Here is a 21245-nt window from a genome sequence, read left to right as displayed (position 1 = left end):
TCCTATGAATTCGAGTGTCCTACTCGCAATTCCGACATGACCAGTTAATACACCTACTCTAAAAAAAGTTCCTGCCTTTAACACTAGCCCTGTGCATATGACACATATCACTACCCATAATGGCAAGCATCCCCCCACAAACATAAGGAATATGTCTGATAAAAGAGTTACTTTGATAGAGTAAATAATAGAGTTCCAAGTCTTATTTCTAGAGCTATAGGAGCTGAGCCTACCCTTGAGAATTCAGAATTTTCCATGCTACCATATTCCACCACATTCTATCTATAGTAAGGTCAGCTAAATAAGCTATCGGGCCCATACCCTGTAAATATTGGTTTGTATCCTTCCTGTAAACCCCATTACTTCTATCATTATTTTAACAACTGTTGTTTTAGTGACTGTGGTTGTAATAACCAGCTTCCACTGATTACTAGTCTGAATTGGACTTGAAATAAATATGCTAGCCATTATCTCCGTTATAATAAAAAATTTCAACCCATGAGCCATAGAAGCCTTCACTAAATATTTCTTAACACAAGCCACCGCATCAGTATTACTTATATTAGCAGTCATCATCAATTTACTCTATTCCAGCCAATGAACCATTACAAAAATATTCAATCCAGCAGCATCAAACAGTAATAAAGCTAGGACTACCCCCCTTTCACTTCTGAGTGCCGAAAGTAACACAGGGCATCCCATTAATGGCAGGTCTAATCCTGTTGACATGACAAAAACTTGCACCCCTATCAGTTGTTTACCAAATCTCGCCATCAGTCAACCTAAGCCTAATACTATCTGTATCCATGTTGTCCATTCTTTTTTTTTTTTTTTTTTTTTTTTGCGGTACGCGGGCCTCTCACTGTTGTGGCCCCTCCCGTTGTGGAGCACAGGCTCCGGACGCGCAGGCTCAGCGGCCATGGCTCACGGGCCCAGCCGCTCCGCGGCATGTGGGATCTTCCCAGACCAGGGCACGAACCCGTGTCCCCTGCATTGGCAGGCGGACTCCGAACCACTGCGCCACCAGGGAAGCCCCATGTTGTCCATTCTAATTGGAGGGTGAGGTGGGTTAAATCAAATCCAACTCCGAAAAATCGTGGCCTACTCGTCAATCGCCCACATAGGATGAATAACAGCCATCTTACTATATAACCCAACTGTAACAACCCTAAACCTGGTAACCTACGTTATAATAACTTTCACTATATTCATATTATTCATTCACAGCTCAGCTACCACTACGTTACCACCATCTCACCCATGAAACAGTATACCTTTTATCACAGCCCTTACCCTATAGCCGCCCTGCTATCGATAGGAGGACTCCCGCCACTGTCAGGATTCATACCCAGATGAATAGTTATCCAAGAAATGACAAAAAACAGTAACATTATTTTACCCACACTAATATCCATCACAGCACTACTTAACTTGTATTTCTACATGCAACTCACTCCACAGCTCTGACCACGTTCCCCTCCACAAACCACATAAAAATAAAATGGCAATTTGACTCTACAAAGCAAGTAATCCTACCAACCGTGATCATAATATCCACAATACTCCTTCCTCTCACACCAATAGTATCAGTGTTGGAATAGGAGTTTAGGTTAAACCAGACCAAGGGCCTTCAAAGCCCTGAGCAAGTATAATTTACTTAATTCCTGCCTAATAAGGGTTGCAAGACTATATCCTACATGAATTGAATGCAAATCAAACACTTTAATTAAGCTAAATCCTCACTAGATTGGAGGGATACATCTCCCACGAATTTTTAGTTAACAGCTAAATACCCTAGTCAACTGGCTTCAATCTTCTCCTGCTAAAGCCGGGAGAAGCCCCGGCAGAATTGAAGCTGCTTCTTTGAATTTGCAATTCAATATGAACAATTCACCACAGGGCCTGGTAAAAAGAGGACTTAACCCCTGTCTTTAGATTTACAGTCTAATGCTTACTCAGCCACTTCACCTGTGTTCATAAACCGCAGATTATTCTCAACCAACCACAAAGACATCGGTACTTTATACTTGCTATTTGGTGCCTGAGCCAGAATAGAAGATGCCGGCCTGAGCCTACCTAATTCGTGTTGAACTAGGCCAGCCTGGAACACTACTCAGAGACAGCCAAATCTACGAGGTAGTAGTAGCAGCCCATGCGTTTGTAATAACTTATAGTCATGCCCATCATAATTGGTGGCTTCAGAAATTGACTGGTGCCTCTAACGATCAGAGCATCTGATATGGCTTTCCCCTGTGTAAATACCATGAGTTTTTGACTACTCCCCCCTTCTTTGCTGGCATCATCAGTAGTTGAAGCCGGTGCAGGTACGGGCTGAACTGTGTACCTGCCCTTGGATGGAACCTTAGCACATGCAGGGGCTTCAGTTGACCTTACTATATTTTCCCTACATTTAGCTGGTATGTCCTCAATTCTAGGGGCTATTAATTTTATTACCACTATTATCAATATAAAGCCACCTGCTATGTCCCAATATCAGGCACCACTCTTTGTATGATCAATATTAATCACAGCAGTGTTACTTCTGTTATCATTACCTGTACTAGCAGCCGGGATCACTCTACGACTAACTGACCGAAACTTAAACACAACCGTTTCTGACCTGCTGGAGGAGGGGATCCAATCTGATATCAGCATCTGTTCTGATTCTTCGGACACCCTGAAGTATCTATTTTAATCCTACCTGGGTTTGGGATAATTTCACACATTATAACCTATTACTCAGGAAAAAAAGAGCCTTTCGGACATATGGGCATGGTGTGAACTATAATATCAATCGGATCCTTAGGGTTCATTGTACGAGCCCACCACATGTTCACAGTAGGTATAGGCGTTGACGCAGAAGCATATTTTACATCAGCCACTATAATTATTGCTATCGCAACAGGGGTAAAAGTGTTTAGTTGACTAGCAACGCTCCATGGGGGTAATATTAAATGGTCCCAACCATGATGGGGGCCCTAGGTTTCATCTTCCTTTTCACAGTCGGTGGGTTAACAGGTATTGTCCTAGCTAACTCCTCATTAGATATTGTCCTTCATGATACCAACTACGTAGTTGCACATTTTCACTATGTACTCTCAGTAGGAGCTGTCTTCGCTCTCATAGGAGGGTCTGTGCACTGATTCCCACTATTCCCAGGATATACACTCAACATGAGCAAAAATCCACTTCGTAATCATACTTGTAGGCGTCAACATAACCTTCTTCCCACAACATTTCTTAGGTCTGTCAGGCCTGCCTCGACGATACTCCGACTACCCAGATGCCTACAGAGCATGAAATACTATTTCATCAATAGGCTCATTCATCTCCCTAACAGCTGTCATGTTGATAATTTTCATTATCTGAGAGGCATTCGCATCCAAACGAGAAGTCCTAGCAGTAGAACTTACTACCACAAATTTAGAGTGGTTCAGTGGATGTCCTCCACCATATCACACATTTGAGGAACGACTTAACATCAATCTAAAATAATCAGGAAAGGAAGGAATCGAACCCTCTTTTATCGGTTTCAAGCCAACACCATAACCATCAACCTGCCACGTCTTCTGTCACAAAGGGAGCGAGGACCAAGGGCCCAGGACAGTTTTGGGCGTCTGAAGCATCTCACCTTCAGACAGAGGGCAGGAGCAGTGAATAAACCCAGACGTTGCTCAGCAAAGCGCTAGTGGGAAATAAAGGGAGAGTCATCCTGGGCTCTGCCTTGGGGTGTCCGCAGCTGCTGTCCCACTGCAATCCAGAGACTCAGAGCTGGCCCAGCCCCGGGGAGGTAGGCATCTGAATTTTGCCAAAAACTAAAACATGAGGGCAAAGAAAAGTCATTTAACTTTTTATTTGGATGTAATTTCAAATTTACAGAAAAACTTCAAAAATAAGAATAGTAAAAGGAACATTAATAAACCCTTCACCTAGATTCACCTGTTGTTAACATTTTAATCCATCTGCTTTACTGCTTTATCATTCTCTCTCTCTCCCCTTACCTCAATTTTTTTCTGAACCATTTGGGAGTAAGTTACATATACCAAGAACCTTTCCCCCTAAAAACTTCAGTGAGTATTTTCTAAGAACAGGGATATCCTTTTACATAACCAAAGTCATCAACTTCATGAATTTTCATAGATAATTTCTTTCTTTTTTTTTTTTTTGTGGTACGCGGGCCTCTCACTGTTGTGGCCTCTCCCGTTGTGGAGCACAGGCTCCAGATGCACAGGCTCAGCGGCCATGGCTCATGGGCCCAGCTGCTCCGCGGCATGTGGGATCTTCCCAGACCGGGGCACGAACCCGTGTACCCTGCATCGGCAGGTGGACTCTCAACCACTGTGCCGCCAGGGAAGCCCATAGATTGATAATTTTAACTTAATCTACTCTTCTTTTTCAAATTTTGTCAATTGGCCAATAACGAGCTTTCTAGCATTTCTCCAGGACAGGAGCTAGTCCAGGGTCGGATATTGCATTTAGTTGTTATGTCTATTTTGCCTCTTTAATCTAGAGGTTTCTTCTTTGCAATGACCTTGGAGGTCTTCAGATCCTGCATGGTCAGGGTTGACTTGCAGAAGGACAGAAATCACTAAATTTTTCAACCTGTGAATGTACGTGAAGCCATACCACAAACTATCAACGACAGATAAGAGGGATTATTGTTATTATTGACTTTGAACTTTTTATACCTCCACTTAACACCAGATATACTGTAAGTGGGCCATAAATATTAAATATGATAATGACGTGGCGCATGCTTACGAAGGAGTGTTGCTTGGTGCATCCGCTGCCCCTCCTTCTGTTGTAGGGACACGGCCACACTTAGGAGCACGCCGTCAAGATTCACCGCCACTGAAGATTCTGGAAGGGCAAGCTCAGTCACTGCCGACAGCCTCACCACTTCCAGTTCTCATCCAGGGAAAACTAGTCATGCAGCAATTATTTTCAAGATGGGAAGAGAGAAAGGAAATGAATAATTAGGAGGAACTGAAAAGATGCAAATTTCCCTTTGCTCAGAGCTGGTGGATCAAGATGCCTCTTTTCATCCCATTTAATTTGCGTTACTTTCAAGTGGTAAAGTATGGAGAGGGTGTTGGAGAACAGGAGAAGAGAGAGGCGAACAAGAGAGACAAGAGGAAAAGAAAAGCAAACTTCCTGATACAGGGAAGGCAAGTTATTGCTATTCTATCAGAAAAATAAAACTGCAAGAAATTACCGTAGGCAAGGAAGGATCCTAATTCTTTATGGGAATCCCGGTGGCCACAAGGGGAGTGTGCCTGCCCATCCCCGGGTCCCTGTCCTGTGGCCCTTCTCACTCCACGTCTGTCTCCCCTGCCCCCCAGCTCTCCTGCGTGGACTGTTGGTGAGCAAATGACTAATAGTCTCATCACACAGCCCCTTATCTTCGGCTGAAAGTCCATTAAGTGAGAACAGTTTCCCCCTTTGCTGACTGGCTCTGGGGCAGGCACCACGCTGGGCACTTTGCATGGGGGTCAGGCTTCCCGGGTGGAACCTCCACAGGGTGCCCAGGAGGAGGGCTGCTGGCCTGCCTGCAGGACCCGTGGAGCCCCTGCGAGCAGTCTCTTTGTGGGCCCTCTGGGGAGGGGGCTCTCTGAAGGGTATGAGAGCTACTCCTCAAGTTTGGTGCCAGGGCAGCGAGACTCTGGGGAGCCTTCCCAGATTCTGGGGGTGCCCATCCATCATCCTAAAACAGAGCGCCCCATGCTCCCTATCAAGGCACTTACCGTGCCCGGTTACAGCCATCCCCCGCTAGCCTGTGAGCCCCACGAGGCCAGGCCCTGCTTTTCTTTTGTTCACCACTGAATGCCCAGTGCAGAGCGCAAGGGTAAGTAGTAGGTACTGAAGATGTACCAGTTGCACAAGTGATTGAAGGGGTTGGGGTGGGAGGGGACAGGCATTCTAAGAACTACCAGGACCTGTCCCCTCCCATCCTGATGCTTACCCTGCACGTGGCCTCGTGCAAGAGGGCACAGGGAAGTGGCCAATGGGAATGGAGAGACAAGCCACCTACGATCTAGAGGACGGCTCAGCAGACGCCCTGGAAGCTAGCAACTTGAGCAGCCACCGGAGATGCCACCAGTGTCCTCAACGGCGTTGGGTGTTTGGGTTTTTTTCCACAGCTTCAGTATTGTGGGTCCTGCAGGCTTTGGGACAAAGCACCAAGTGTCTCATCTTCCCATCCCACCGAAGTAGGCCAAGGTACGGGGCTCGGCGGGGGTGGAGTGGCCGACCCCAGGGCATGGCTGGGCACTGCTCCTGAGGACAGGAGAGTCCGGCCAGGGCCAACTGGAAAGGAATTGGGTGGAGAGAGAAGGCCCACGCAGCCCAGGCTTCAGGAATGCCAAAATGAGGTCTAGTTGGCGTGGCCTGAGGAAACCCAGAAGCAACGTAACTGCCCCCGCCAGGCAGGTTCTCTTTACCCCCCCTGCTGATGAGAGTGGCTGGGCTGCAAGGCTGCTGCCTATCCGGCTGCCTCTTTCAGGATGCTGGTGCCCCAGCCCGGGCTCAGCTTGACCTTGAGGCCCCGAAAGAAGACCCGACATCGGGGAGACTTAGGGAAATTGGAAGAGCCGGCCCAGGAGGCAACCATACCAGCTGGTGGACGGATGCATCCTGGGAAAGGAGCTCCAGCCCCACCGGGTGGTGGGATGTGTCCTGACGAAGCAGACACTGCGGCGTGCCCTGGTGGTGTGTCCTGTGGCCACAGTCTTGGTCAGAGGAAAGAACTTTGCAGCCAGGAAGGCAAGATAGGGCATCGATCTCACATGGCAATGAAGGTGTGTGCCAGGCTCCTCCCACGTGTGGAAATGGGAAAGCGAAGGAATGATTTGAGTAACAAACACATGGCTTCGGGCATCGCACACAGAGGCAGTAAAATAGATGCTCGGGTGAGTTGTCAGGGGGCAAAAAGGCAAAAACCCAACTTAGGATATTCTGCCAACTGGAATAAATCCAAAGCAATTGGGTTGCTAAGCATTACCCACCACAAAGGGAACCATAACATATCTTGGTTAAAAAACATACGGAAGATAAACACAAGCTGACTTACTCACTGGGGAAATCATGATTATTTTTCCACAGAGGGCCACAGTCAAGGGCTGTGCCTTCCGTGTAAAGCGTTCAGTAAATATTTACCGAGTCCTTGCGTTTTGTGTGTCCCTGGTGGTCTAGAGTGGCGGCTGCTGCTTTGGACTCAGACGCCACATGGCTGGTTGACATCCTGTCTTCATATTGTTCTGTCTGAACCCCCAAAAAAGGCCATTGGAGTTTAGAAGGATAGACGTCTTTCTGGGAAGATGTGGATTTGGGAGGCGCAACTCCACCCTTTGAAGGACAATGTCTCGTGCCCCTACAGAGCCTGGGAGGCTGGAGGAAGGCAGGATTGGCCCAGACGTGGTGATTCATGCTTGACAATCGTCAGAGAAACCACTTGCAGACCTGCTGAAAACCTCATTGTGTCCCACTTAAGAGGCTGTGTTCTGGGTTGATGGAGACCTGGTAACACACAGTTCCGTTCAGTCCTCATTCTGCAGTATCCAGAACGGCCTCATCCCAGCTGTGGACCAAGCTTTCAGAGGCAGGGCCAGAGGGGCCGGCTCCCAGGGAGATTAGGACAGCGCACGTCTGCAGTGCTTGCCCGTGCTGTCTCTGTGTAGGTGTGACACTGACTTAGTCCGACAGATGGCAATGCTGAGGCTCAGAGAGGTTAAGTAAGTTGCCCGAGGTGACATAGCCAACGATTAGCAGAGGTGGGATATAACACTTGACCACTCTGCCATCTGACCTCTCCCAAACGGGGAGGCTTCAGAGCTGGGTCACTGGGGAAACCGCCATAGGTTTGTGTTTGTTAAGGCCACATCCAATTCTGGAGTTTCTCCTTTTTGGTGTTCTGCTTCTTCCCAGAGAAGGAAATGATGCAGATGTCAACTGTAATTTCCAGGGCTCAAGGAGCGTTCCTTGGACAAAGCATAGATACCAGCAGATGCAGACTGGTGTCACTGGCGGAGAACGTTCAGGCGTGTGACAAGCCAGTAACACAAATGTAAAAGTGACACAGTGTCTCAGTGAGGGTTCATACAGAAGCACAGTTGATACAGTGTACAAATGGTGATTTATATTTGTCTCCTAGAAAATAATCATTAGTCCAGAGGTGGAAAACTCACGTGGCCTGTGGCCCTGGCAGGTGGCACAAAGTGATACAAAAGAGCCAGCTTAATCAAAGTGCACTTGCAGCTCTGGGTCCTGCGGAGAAAGTGGCTTCGCAGGCAGCTGCAACCACCGGGCGGGTTAGACATTCTGCTCACTCATAGCTACAGTGTCCCTGCCCACGAAACCCATCTGCACAGAGAAGGGCTCCAGCGTGGTTGGGAGGCTCGTCAGACAGGGAGAGGGGTGCTCCTTATGCTGCCCACTCCTTTCCCTAACATCCAGTATCACTCTGCTCGGGGTTGTCACCAAGGCATTCATTCATTCATTCATCCAGCCCTCACTGTTCATCCCTCATCATTCATTCAGCGTCACAGTCTGTCATGCTGAGCTGAACGCTGGTTATAAAAATGGAGAAAACACAACCCCTGTCTTCAAGTTGCTAGCTGTTCAGGAAGCAGATAGACCTGTTAAACAAGTGCAGTACTGTGGGTTACGCACTTGTTATGTGGGTTATGCACACTTGGAGATGCCATGCCTGAGAGCTGGGCTGGGGCTTTTCCAAAGAGAAGAGCCTACAGCTGGATCATAAGGATGAATGGGAGTGTCCCCAGGTGGAGGGCAATGAGGCGGGCAGGAAGGGACATCTCTGTCTGTGGAAGCAGTGCAGACAAGAAATCGCAGTTGGTTGGCTAATCAAATAATCCTTCTGGCCACCCTAGCTTTCAGTTGCTGATCAATCCTAAATCCGACACTGGTTTATCTTTCTGAAAACCTAGTTTTCACCATGTCAGTCCCCTGTGCCAACCCTTTCATGGCTTAGGACGGAAACCCCAGTGTCCTTTTTTTAAAAGTATAGTTGATCTACAATATTGTGTTAGTTTCAGGTGTAGAGCAAAGTGAATCAGTTATATATGTATTTTTTCAGATTATTTTCCATTATAGTTTATTATAGGATATTGAATATAGTTCCCTGTGTTTTACAGTAAATCCTTGTTGCTTATCTATTTTATGTATAGTAGTTTGTATCTGTGAATCCCATAGTTCTGTTTATCCCTCCCCCGCCCCCCTTTTCCCCTTTGGTAACCATAAGTTTGCTTTCTGTCTGTGAGTCTGTTTCTAAAACCCCAGTGTCTTGATTGGTGCCCAAGGCCCTCCACTGTCTGAGACCCACCCACTGCTGGGCAGATGTCCTGCCCCCTGTGCCCAGCTAGCCTCTCCTTTAACAGGTGCAGGTCTCTGAAATCTCCAGCCCTGGGGGGAAACTCAAAGCCTCAGAGGCCACAGATCCCATAAGAGTGGGAGGTGGCAGAGCAGATGACAGTAGGACACCTGTGACAGCAGACTGTCGGCCATTGGCGTTTCCCCGCCAGGTCTCCTGATGGCCATGCTGGGTAGGGCCTTGCAGGGCTGTCCTGGAGGCTGTTCCAGGCTCAGTCCTGCCTCCAGGCCCCGGTCCAGGCTGGGCCCTCTCCTGCCATGCCCTGCTCTCCTGTGCATCTCCTGTCCTTTCCTCAGCACTTAACCTCCCATGAAACTTCCTAAAATAACTCCAGGAAACAAAAGCTTGCCTCCTGCTGTACCCAAAACAAATCTGTCCAAAACCGGATTCATCTTCCTTTTCCGAACTAGAGGAGTGCAGTAGCTGATTTAACAGCATCCTCACTTGTACTCATCTGGAAAGTGCCGTTGGTCCTTGATTCACAGGGAGTAAATCTCCTGGCTGTGCAGTCAGTGTCTGGGTTCAAATCTGTGACTTGGGTGACTGACTTAACCTTTCTGAGCCTCAGATTCCTTATCTACATCAGGGCCAATAACAGGCCTTCCTCTAGGAGTTGGTGACGTTGGCCCAGCTGGCACCACGCTGGGCTTGCTAAGGACTCAGATGATCCCTGCTTGTCCTCCATCTCCTGAATTATCCCTACGGAGAAGTGCTTTTCTGTCATGGAGTTTGTGCCTGAGCCTCACACCTCGGACAAGCAGGCTCCTATTAGGAATATTATTAGGGCCGATTTCCCTGAACATCCCATCCTTCCCCTCCTCCCCATGGGGGTGCACTGGCCCAGTGACCGGCTGCTGGGGCGGAAGAGACCTCCAGACACAAGATGATATGAAAGGGGGAAGAGAAAGAGTTCATGTTCTTGGAAAACAAAGCAAAGAAATGTCTGTGTTGATATTTGAGATGGCCGGCAGCTCCCCTTCCCTCTGGGGAAAGAAAAGCCGGGCCGAGGCTCCCTTTCCAGGCGGGTTGGGCCAGGCCCCACTTTCGAGGCCACAGCCCCACCTGGTGGCACTGTCACCACATGGTCACCTCTCTTGCTGGGGCCTGACTGTCACTGTCCTCCTACTGACAAGAGTCTGCCCATGATCTCACCGCCAAACACAGTATCTGATTTACTTCCTCTACAATAAACCGCTGCAACTGGGAAAGTTCTGTTCATTCCTGTCCCAACGAGACTTCCATCTTGGGCAAAACATTCTTTCCTAAAGGGGAAATGCCATTTCGGCAACATAAATCTGACACACCTCATACTCGCCTGGATTGTAGGGAAGCGCCCATTTCTCTAGGATAAAAAAGTCACCTTCCAGGCTGATACCTGCACAGGTAGCCTGCCTCCCCCTACGCATCTCCTGCTTTCTCCTGTGCCCCCGCTGCGCCCCCTCAGCATCCTGCTACGGGTCTGGGCACCTGGCAGCCCCTCCTGGGAACGGTCTTCCCCTTCCTGGCTGGTTCGTCAGGTTCATTCTGAGCTGCACCCAAATGCCACCTGTCTAAGGGAGGCCTTCACTCTGTGCCCTCAACGATAAAATCATGATCGTGTGTCCTCTCCCTTACGACATTGGGAAGTGTCTTTGTCCCTTATTTATTATCTGTTTCTCTCCCACCTACAACGTGAGCATCCTTCATGTTTCACGTTTGTGTTACTGGTCCTGTTCTCTGTTTTCCTGGCAGCAGTGCCTGGACTATAGACACACTCCATAACCATTTGTTGAATGAACTCATTAATTTATCTTTCAAAACTGGGCTTCTCTGACAGCTCAGCAGCCCTTGCCTGTTCCAGGGCAAGGACCGGGGAACGAGAGGAATGACAGTGATTTTGCAGGAAGCAGTGAGATAGATCACTGAGTGTGTGGATTGGCCTGTCTCGGAAGAGATCACTGACTTCCTCGTTAACTCACTGAGCAGGTCGCCTGGACCAGTGCGGCTGGGTCTCCCCTGTGCTGGGAAAAGACTCGCATCCCTTTTCAGTAACCTTTCCAAGTGCTTCAGCTGTCACTGGGCCCTCCCTTCTTGTCTCTAACATGGAGGGGTGGGTGTGTGTGTGTGTGTGTGTGTGTGTGCGCGCGCGCGCGCGCACGAGCCGTGACTCTCACGCCCTCTGTGCAGGGTGAGGGGAGGAAGGGTATTTTGTTGTGGACACTCCTGAGGCTATTTTTGCTGCTTCGGAGACTAAAAGTGCCCCAAAGAGGGCGGAGGAGCAGCGGGTAAACCCTCGCTGTTGTGCTTGCGCCGCTCTCCCGCAGAGCTCTCAGGTAAGGGATAAAGGGGCCATATAATTTCTGAGCACTGGCGCCTAGTAACTGTGACTGTCAGCAGGTGTCACTGTCCCACAAGACGTGAAGTGCAGGGACGGACCCATCAATCGGGGTGGTGGGAGGAGAACCGGAAGAGGCTGGTGCTCAAGAAAGGGGTGAGCAGCGACGTCTCTGGGGTCATTCACATGCTGGTTTACGGGGCAAAGTAGCACGTGTATGGTCTCCTAACCTCCCTTGAGCCAGGGTGAACCTTTTAGTTAGTTCAGTTAGCTTATTTTCTTTTGTGGGGATGTGTTTGTCATTTGTTTCTTTTGCAATGCCGTCCGCTTTCTCTATTGGACGCAGACTTGGGAGCCGTGGGGGGCTGGGACTTTCCCGAGCCCGCCCAGAGAAGCTGCATGGTCCCCAGCCCTTCTCTGCCTGTCCATCTGTCCTGGAGCTTTGAGGTTAGACTCTCCCCTCTCCCCGTCCCTGCTCTTTGGGAGCATGGACTCCCCTCTGCTGACAAAGGTGGCCTTGTCACAATCACTTATGGCGTCTTCCTCCAAGAACTGCTTCCTGCCTCTAATGGAGCCATTCCTTCCTCGGGGCAGGTTCATTGGAAACTCAGGAAAGCTGACTGGGGAGAGCAAGGCCTTGCTTCTGTCCAGACCCTCAGGTTTTGACAGTTGGTCCTCCGTGTCTAACAATTTCTGAAATATGCATATCGCTGACAAGATGCCCCAGGGAGACCTAGGCCTGGGTGTTGGCGCTGCAGCCCTGTCCCAGGTACTGTCCCTGGGCGGGGGACGGAGAGCTGGTCTGCCCCACGTGTGTCCCCAACAGCCCCTGTTAAACCATCTGATGATCCCCCGCCCAAGTCAGAGGAGCCCCGAGGTTTCTGGGCCCCCGACTCTTGCCTGGTCCTGGGAGGCCAGATCTCCATTTCCCTGATAAAGTGCACACAGGGTGGGTGGTGATTGCATTTACCGATGTTCTGCCCTGGGGTCAGCAGCACCAGGGTGGCCTCACTGGAGGCATTGGGCCAGGTGTGCCAGGGAGGTGGCCAGGGGGCAGCCCCGGCTCTCCGGCCCTGTCCACTCTGCTGTGTGTGAAGTGGGTGGGAGCAGACCTGAGAAGAACTGCGCTCTACCCCACACTCCCACCGCCAGGAAACAAAGAGATGCAGGGGAGGCATTTCCTAGGAGGCATTCACTACATCCTGGCCCCTTTGAGAGTTCCTGTTTCTAGCTTATAATGCTTCTTGGGGTTAGCTTTCAAATAAAACAAAACAAAAAAGACAATACACTGTGATTGTCTACAACTCCCAAAGGCAGGACAATGAAAGTTTAAGACACCACCACATCTGCTCTGGAACATAGAATTATCAATATGTAAGAATGGACCAGATTTCTTACGCCTCCTGATAGAGCATATGGTAAATTTGAGCCCGAGGAAAGTGATCATTCCTGCCTTGGTCTCCTTTCAAATGATCTCTCAGGGGCAGAGACGTTGAGAGGGTCCTTGAACGACGGGGCAGTAGAATTAGGGAACTATCTTGTGAACGAACGCCCTTGTGGGACACCCCAGCGGCTGTGTTCCTTGCTCTTGACTGGGTTTTCCCATGGCTTCCTCTCCCGTGCGTTCTAGCCCTGTCCCCGTCGCCGTCCACAGGTCCAGTCATCTGGATTGCTTGAGGGTACCTTGAGGCTCACCGCAAGGGCACAGACACGTTCTGGAAGACCTTTACAGAGGGAACACCTGTATTCCTGACTCACTCACGATATATGCCCCTAACGAGAGAAATGAGTTTGGCTTGGTACAAATAAATGTTTGATGGACAGAGGGGAAGAGGAAGGAGGGAGGGAGGGAGGGATGAGAGTTGATTCCCTGCTCACTGTCTTCCAGATTAGAATGCCGCACTTGGCAGGGAGGTCCTGTTCATTTTATACTGAATTCTAGAATTTTAAGACTCAGGGGGCCACTTAAATAACCTAGTACAGAAAAGGAAACTGAATTCTGAGGGAAGAAGGGACATCCAAAGTCACACCCGTTACTTGGAAATTGATCACATAAATGAACCTGTTGATATTTTGTATTGTTAGCAAAAAGTAAAGTTGAAGTTGGGATGTTTTAAACCATTTGGGCCAATAGAGTTAACAGTATGTAACAAGTTGTAGGAAGTATTTCATTTCTAAAACCTAGAGGTTACTCTTACTGTTGTAAAATCAAAATGTAACAAGTATTTTAAAGTGTAATGGAAGCGTGAGGTCCATTCCATTCCATCCTCCAGGGTAGTGGGATTGCTCTTCACCAGATGCAATCACATACCCTCAGAGGTCCTTCCTGTGACCAAGGTGCCCATCCCGGCCTCCCCACATGCCCCAGGTGGCCCTGCTCAGATGTGCACAAGCTCAGTGATGGTTTGATCTTGGAATTTTGTGCTTTCATTGTGTAAAATTGCTTTTGTTACTATGCATGAAATTGTTCTTTTGGCAAATACGAGTTAGATGTGGACCCCGTGCCAGGCCTGGGTGGTCTGTGGGTGTGGTCCCTGCCCTCAGCCAGGGGTTTTGCCCTCGAGAGCCCACAGCAGGGAATCAGGAAACACAAGAGGGTGGCATTGATGGGAAGCTTGGTCAAGGAGGTGACGCTCAGGTCTCCCAATTCTGAAATTACGTTGTTGGGGCCTGAACGGAGGGCTTGACATTCTCCCCTGTTCACTTTCACCTGAGCTTTCAGCTGGTCCTCCTGCTCTTCAGGGCCACCTGGCTTCCGGTCACTCGACCGCGTCAGCTGCTTCTGTGAGATGGAACATTTAGTGAGTGTGTCTCTGTGTCTTTCAGGGTTTGGCCAACATAAATGACAATGATAGCAGGCTGCAGTGTGCAGAGTGCAGGAAACTGCATTCTTCCTCTCCAGGTCTGTACTGTCAGGATTCCTGACGGGCCCGGAAACAACCTGAAACCGTCGGGGACTCCTGACCTGGGGTGGGAGGCGGCACACCCAGGCGAGAGACACAGCTTTTCTCCTGGCTCCACTTCCAGCTTCAGCGCCTTCTGGTCACGGTTACCCTATCCCCGCTCCTTTGAGCTCGTGCTTTCCATGAAAAGAGAAAAAGAAGCGAAACAGCCGAGTAGCTGAGAGGCTGTCTGCCTCCTTTCTGGAGTTTGTTAACATTTTCAGCATTTCCCGAAGTCTTCATCTTCTTTACCCATGAAGCTGAAAAATGTTCCCTAGGAACTCTCTTCCTTGTAGTTTTTTTGCAGGGTAAAACCACAAGATGTATTAAACCTGTGCTGTTTCTGGCTAATTGACAGCACTTTTGTAAACTGCTTCGGGCAACTGCCAGTGGGTTTGGGCTCAGCTGGACCAAACTGGGGTGCTTTCAGTCAGAGCAGGTGACTGGCACCTTCTCGGGGTTTCCTCAGACCCCCTTCTGGTCTCCAGGTCTCGGCTTCCCTCCTTCCCTGCTCCCCATCCTGTGGCCCTGATTTATTTCAATATTTTGAGCTAATCAAGAAGTATAGAAATAGTAAAGTTATTGAGAGGAAAAAGTCTAAATTGCCCCCTCTGTGTAACACCACCAGTCTCTCAGTTCTCGAAGGGAATCTGCTTCTGTGAAGAGCCAGAGATGTTTGCTCTCCCAGGGTGAAGCCGTTCAAAGCAGAAACAGTTAAAATGATTACTGTGGGTGGTTAATATGGGCAGATTTCACCACACCGTCCTGAGCGTTCTTTCACTTAGAAGGCTGAGATACCTGAAACAGCAGGGTTTATTTTTGAAAATGAAATACTAAGTACAATAACAAAAATATAAAAACAAGTTATATTTTTGTTTTGTTTTTTCAACTTTAACATGAGTATTAAAACATGTACTTTTTTTAAAGTTCTGAGTTGTTCCATTAATGTGTTTTAAATTGACTAGTTTTAAATTCACTTTTTGTTTCTATACAAGTTGCTTTCATTAAAAATTAACTTTCTTCCCGTTGGCCCTCAATGAAGCCCTTCTCTCAACATGGGTGGCCCCTCATGTCAGTCTGTATAGGACCCACTCGCCAGCAAGTGGCTTTGTTCTATTTTTTAAAATTTATTTTATTGAAGTATAGTTGATTTACAGTGTGTTAATTTCTGCTGTACAGCAAAGTTATTCAGTTATACATATACATGTATATACATATATACATGTATACATATATACGTTCTTTTTCCTATTCTTTTCCATTACGGTTTATCACGGGATGTTGAATGTGGTTCCCTGTGCTATACAGTCGGACCTTGTTGTTTATCCATCCTGTATACACTGGTTTGCATCTGCTAATCCCAAACTCCCACTCCTTCCCTCCCCTCCCCTCCTCCCACTTGGCAACCACAAGTCTGTTCTCTATGTCTGTGAGTCTGCTTCTGTTTCGTAAATAAGTTTATTTGTGTCATGTTTTAGATTCCACAGATAAGTGATACCATATGGTATTTGTCTGACTTACTTCACTTAGTATGATAATCTCTAGGTCCATCCATGTTGCTGCAAATGGCATTATTTCATTCTTTTGATGGCTGAGTAATATTCCATTGTGTATATTTACCACATCTTCTTTATCCATTCCTCTGTCGATGGACATTTAGGCTGTTTTCCATGTCTTGGCTATTGTGAATAGTGCTGCTATGAACATAGGGGTGCATGTGTCTTTTTAAATTATAGTTTTGTCCAGATATACGCCCAGGAATGGGATTGCAGGATCCTATGGCAACTCTATTCTTAGTTTTTTGTTTGTTTGTTTGTTTTTTGCGGTACGCGGGCCTCTCACTGCCGTGGCCTCTCCCGTTGCGGAGCACAGGCTCCAGACGTGCAGGCTCAGCGGCCATGGCTCACGGGCCCAGCCGCTCCGTGGCACGTGGGATCCTCCCGGACCGGGGCACGAACCCGTGTCCCCTGCATTGGCAGGCGGACTCTCAACCACTGTGCCACCAGGGAAGCCCTATTCTTAGTTTTTTGAGGAACCTCCATACTGTTTTCCATAGTGGCTGTACCAATCTACATTCCGAATGGCTTTGTTCTAAATATGGGCTTTAACAAACACACTACAGAAATTACATACACTCTCGTTGAGTGGAACTCTGGAGGCAACTGAGAAAATATCCAGCCCAAGTTAAAAATGATCTTTGAATCGACTGGAAAACGTTAATATGGTTCATGTTAATCGCAGATATCTCTGGTAGCACGTTTCTTCCCAGTCTTTCTCATTCTGCAGGATCCTTGTAATTTTAACTCTACCTTGGCACACCTGGAGAAGGGGGTGTCTCAGAATCCAGTGTGACAACTAGAATATGAGATAAGACTCCTGGTGGAGAGGAGGCGTTTGCGCAGGACACCTCAGGGAGAGGAGGGCAGCAGTGACCATCCAATCCCAATAGCCCCGAGAGGAGCCCCAGGTAGACCCCAGGGGAGGGACAACATGGGCAGAGTGACCTGCAGACAGGAGCAGCCTCGGTGAGCCTCCCTCGGTGACACTGTGGCCGATGACTCTTGAATTAATGGACCAGGCAGGCTGTGCCCTGGCGTCTTGACACGTCTCGGGACGCATGGCTCTCTTCTTGCCTGCGTGTGTCCTTTTTTGTTCCTTAATATTTATTATTTTTTTGGCTGTGCCAGGTCTTACTTGCAGCATGCAGGATCTTGGTTGTCGTGCGCGGGATCTTTTTAGTTGCAGCATGTGGGATCTTTAGTTGCGGCATGCAAACTCTTAGTTGCGGCATGTGGGATCTAGTTCCCCGACCAGGGATCAGGGCCCCTGCCCTGAGAGCATGGAGTCTTAGCCACTGGACCACAAGGGAAGTCTCCCGTGTGTGTCCTTTGATGGTGGCATGCAAAGCTCTGATGGTGGGCCAGCTTATGGAGCTGCCGAATCAGGACATTATAGAGACCTTGGCTCTGACGGCCTCCACGTTTAGAATCTGAGTTCTTAAATGGGTAAGGCCCAGAGAACATACTTTTTCTGAAATAAGAAATTTATGATGAAATCCTCAGTTCACAGTGACTATAATAGAGATGAATTTGCTCCAGGTTATACCCCAGCGGGCTGGGGTATAAATCCGTGTTTTCCGGCCACGATGGTTGGGCTCACTACTGGCCACCTCTCGTGTGTGTGTCCCCTACAGCTAACCTTGTGTAACTTTTCTCAGGATCTTGGATCTGATAGTTTTGGAAGGCAGCGCCGTGGCGAGAGAGGTTTCAGAGTGCGTGGTTTGCTTCTTCGAGTATTTGTTTGTGACGCCTCCTCTCTCTCCAGCGCTGCTACAGGACCACCGATTCACGCAGACTGGCAAGCAAACGGCAGTGCCACAGTGTTCAAGCTCGGACTCCACTGGATCAGTGCCAGCGGAGGCAAAGATCTCACACGTTGGTGCCAACCCCTCCGGGGCTTTCATCTCTGTTCCAAGGAATTTGACATTTTCAAAAATCCGAAATCAATTGGAATGGAGCCGGCTTTGTCCAGCAGGTTATTAATGGCCCTGGAGCTGACTGATCATATTTGCACAACCTTTCAATAAACAGCTTCAACAACAACTAGGGTGGAAAAGAAAGCACACACCCCATCCAATCGGGACAAACTCGAAGTATTGATTGCACCACCTCCTTCCCCAACCCCCCTCTTTCAAAACAAATTTCGGGTCTTACCTCAGGGCAGTTGATCATTGCCAAACTCCCGTGTCACCAGGTCCCGACTGTGTTTTGCTGGCATAGCACGTTGCCTCCTTTAACTGAACTAACTTCCAAGATTTCCTGAGGCCAGGGCTATAAACCGCTGAATCCTGGGGAAGGCAGACATGAAAGGAACATCTGGGTGGGCCCAGGAACTCCAGGTAGCTCTTCCTGACTGATCACTTCTCAGCTCGTTGGACAGATGCTGCCATAACCCGCAGTCGGAGGGTCTGGTCCTCCCAGAGCCTGTAAGCAGAAGGCACTCCTGCCGGGAAGGCGATGAGCGGGCCCACAGAACCTCTCCACCCGGGGAGGCTTTGAAGTCTTTATTAGGCTTCTTTCTGTTTAGACCCTGTCCTGTTGGTGAGAAAAGGAAGGACAACCATGGGAGAGATTTCCGAGAGCCCGGTCTTCTGGTCTACACCCCCGTCCGTGCTGCCCTGCTGACCTGACAGCCTTCTTGGTCCTCACCCATGGTGGCAGCGACAATGACAGCCTGGTGACAGGCAGACATGGATTTTCTCCTATCTCTTAATTGTTCCAAAATGTGATGTGTCAATACAAGTTAATTGCTTAACTGTGCAACACCCTTCCCACTCCTTCAGTTTCGTCGGCTTTAATGATTCATTAAACCTGTTTTGCTTATTCTTTTTCTCTTTCAGGTGTTTTTAGCTCCTATCTGACTACACTGTCACCCTGTTTGGGAGTGAGGATAATCTCTAAGGTCTTTGTGACACCTTCCAAATAATGACTATAGATACGGTCAAGGGGCAAGTGTATGGATGCTGTAGACAGATGGATATGAGTTCGTTTATTCATTCAGCAGACGCTAAACACTTTTAGGCCCTGTGCTGCCTAAATGTTAGCTGTGCCATGCACCCTGATTCAGCCAGGGGGTGAGTTTGGGCCAGTTCTTTAGGACCCTGAGCCACAGCTGCCTCAACTGTAACCATGCAGATATGATGTCTCTGGGTTTCCATGAGGATTCAAGGGGATAATGGGCAGGGCTGGCGTTGGCAGGACTCAATAATTTTTTGTTTCCTTTTTTTCCTTTGGGCCAAACACAAGGGAGGCAGTTTTGGTGGATAATTTGATCCACAAAACCTCAATTTGTTAGTCAAATGAACCCGTGGAGACATGGCCACTCTTCTATACTTATCACTGTGTAAAAAGCAAGGCCTCTGACCCCACTCCATATCTTTAAAAAGTTGACTTTACCTGGGCAAACACTAGGTATCAAAGAAACAAATAAAAGCAACACAAAAGTTCAGTTATTCCAGGTGGGAGTTAATTAGACTTACCCAGTCATCAAATGGCATCTGGACTGTCAAGTTTTAGGATAACGCAGTCTTGATGAGGGACCAGGAGGCCTGGTTCTGACCCCAGCCAGGGCCACTGCTTACCTAACTAAAGCATGTGACTTTGGACTTAACCTCTCTGTCTTGGGCCAAACTTCCCCTTATCTGACCAAGGAGGGGCTAGGTACTGGGTGGTCTGGGAACCCTTCTCCTTTCTCCCCTGGCTTCCTTCCCTCATCCCTGGGGCCCCTCCAGTGCTGAACAGGCATCAGAGGACTGCCCTGCCCTGCTGGAGCCCTCGGGGCTGTGGGAAGACAGGGTCTCTTTTCTATTCTGGTTGTAACAAGTGACGTGCCCAGACGACATTGATGTTCTGTGCGCTCAAGCTAGAAATGGTTGTTGGTATTCTTCTTATCGTTGGCATTCTTCTTATTGCTTTCCGCGCAATTCTAGAGGTGGATGAGGAGGAGAGATGTAGCTCGCCAGAAAGGTGATGAATCATCCCAGACGCAGTCCTGAAGCTCGGGTTCTCAGAACTCACCAGGCGGATGCTGTTGCCAGGAGAGGGAATCAGCACCACCTACAGACATATGGTCTGGCTTACCTGGTTATCTTTTTTTTTTTTTTAACATCTTTATTGGAGTATAATTGCTTTACAACAGTGTGTTAGCTTCTGCTGTGTAACAAAGTGAATCAGCTATACATACACATATATCCCCATATCCCCTCCCTCTTGCGTCTCCCTCCCACCCTCCCTATCCCACCCCGCTAGGTGGTCACAAAGCACCGAGCTGATCTCCCACTAGCCATGCAGCTGCTTCCCACTAGCTATCTATTTTACGTTTGGTAGTGTATATATGTCCATGCCACTCTCTCACTTCGACCCAGTTTACCCTTCCCCCTCCCCGTGTCCTCAAGTCCATTCTCTACGTCTGCGTCTTTATTCCTGTCCTGTCCCTAGGTTCTTCAGAACCTTTTTTTTTTTTTTTTTTAGATTCCATATATATGTGTTAGCATATGGTATTTGTTTTTCTCTTTCTGACTTACTTCACTCTGTATGACAGACTCTAGGTCCACCCACCTCACTACAAACAGCTCAGTTTCGTTTCTTTTTATGGCTGACCTGGTTATCTTGTCATCTGCTTTCTGGTACTAAATGATGTTTTATAGATTTTGTCTCAGGTAACTTCTTAATCTTACACCATAAGACGCAACATCACTCAGTGCCCTGAGTTTAGATTTAGACAATAGCCTTCCTTCCTCTTTTTTTTCTTTATTTTTATTGTGGTAAAAAACCACGTAACATAAAGTTTACCATTTGAACCGCTTTTAAGTATCCAGCTCAGTGTCGCTACCACATTCACTGTGTTGTGCAGCCGTCACCACCGTCCATCTCCAGAACTTCTCCATCTTCCCCAACTGAAAAATCTGTCCCCTCTCCCTAGCCCCGGGCATCCACCATTCTACTCTCTACGGATGTGACTGCTCCACGTACAACCTTATTCTTTCCACCGTGGGTGGGAAGGAGGGTGCAGGTTCACCCTGGACAAAGCTCTTCACGGGGAA

The 21245-nt window shown here is 48.4% G+C and overlaps 1 long non-coding RNA gene across 2 annotated transcripts in view; it reads right to left on the bottom strand.

Moving 5' to 3' along the window:
* The window catches only part of LOC149746883 (uncharacterized), a 61041-nt gene extending 42055 nt beyond the window's left edge, over positions 1-18986 (bottom strand). For both annotated transcript variants that reach the window (XR_016388749.1, XR_016388750.1), the window contains exon 1: positions 4762-18986. This is a non-coding gene — a long non-coding RNA (uncharacterized LOC149746883). The remainder of the gene's footprint in view (positions 1-4761) is intronic.
* Between the last annotated feature and the right edge of the window lie 2259 nt (positions 18987-21245).

This window comes from Delphinapterus leucas, chromosome 18 (assembly GCF_059928025.1).
Source record: "Delphinapterus leucas isolate spDelLeu-1000000601 "Yukka" chromosome 18, BTC_Dleu_Yukka2, whole genome shotgun sequence".
Lineage (NCBI taxonomy): Eukaryota > Metazoa > Chordata > Mammalia > Artiodactyla > Monodontidae > Delphinapterus > Delphinapterus leucas.
The sequence above is the reverse complement of the archived record's forward strand: the minus strand, read 5'-3'. Positions and strand labels throughout refer to the sequence as shown.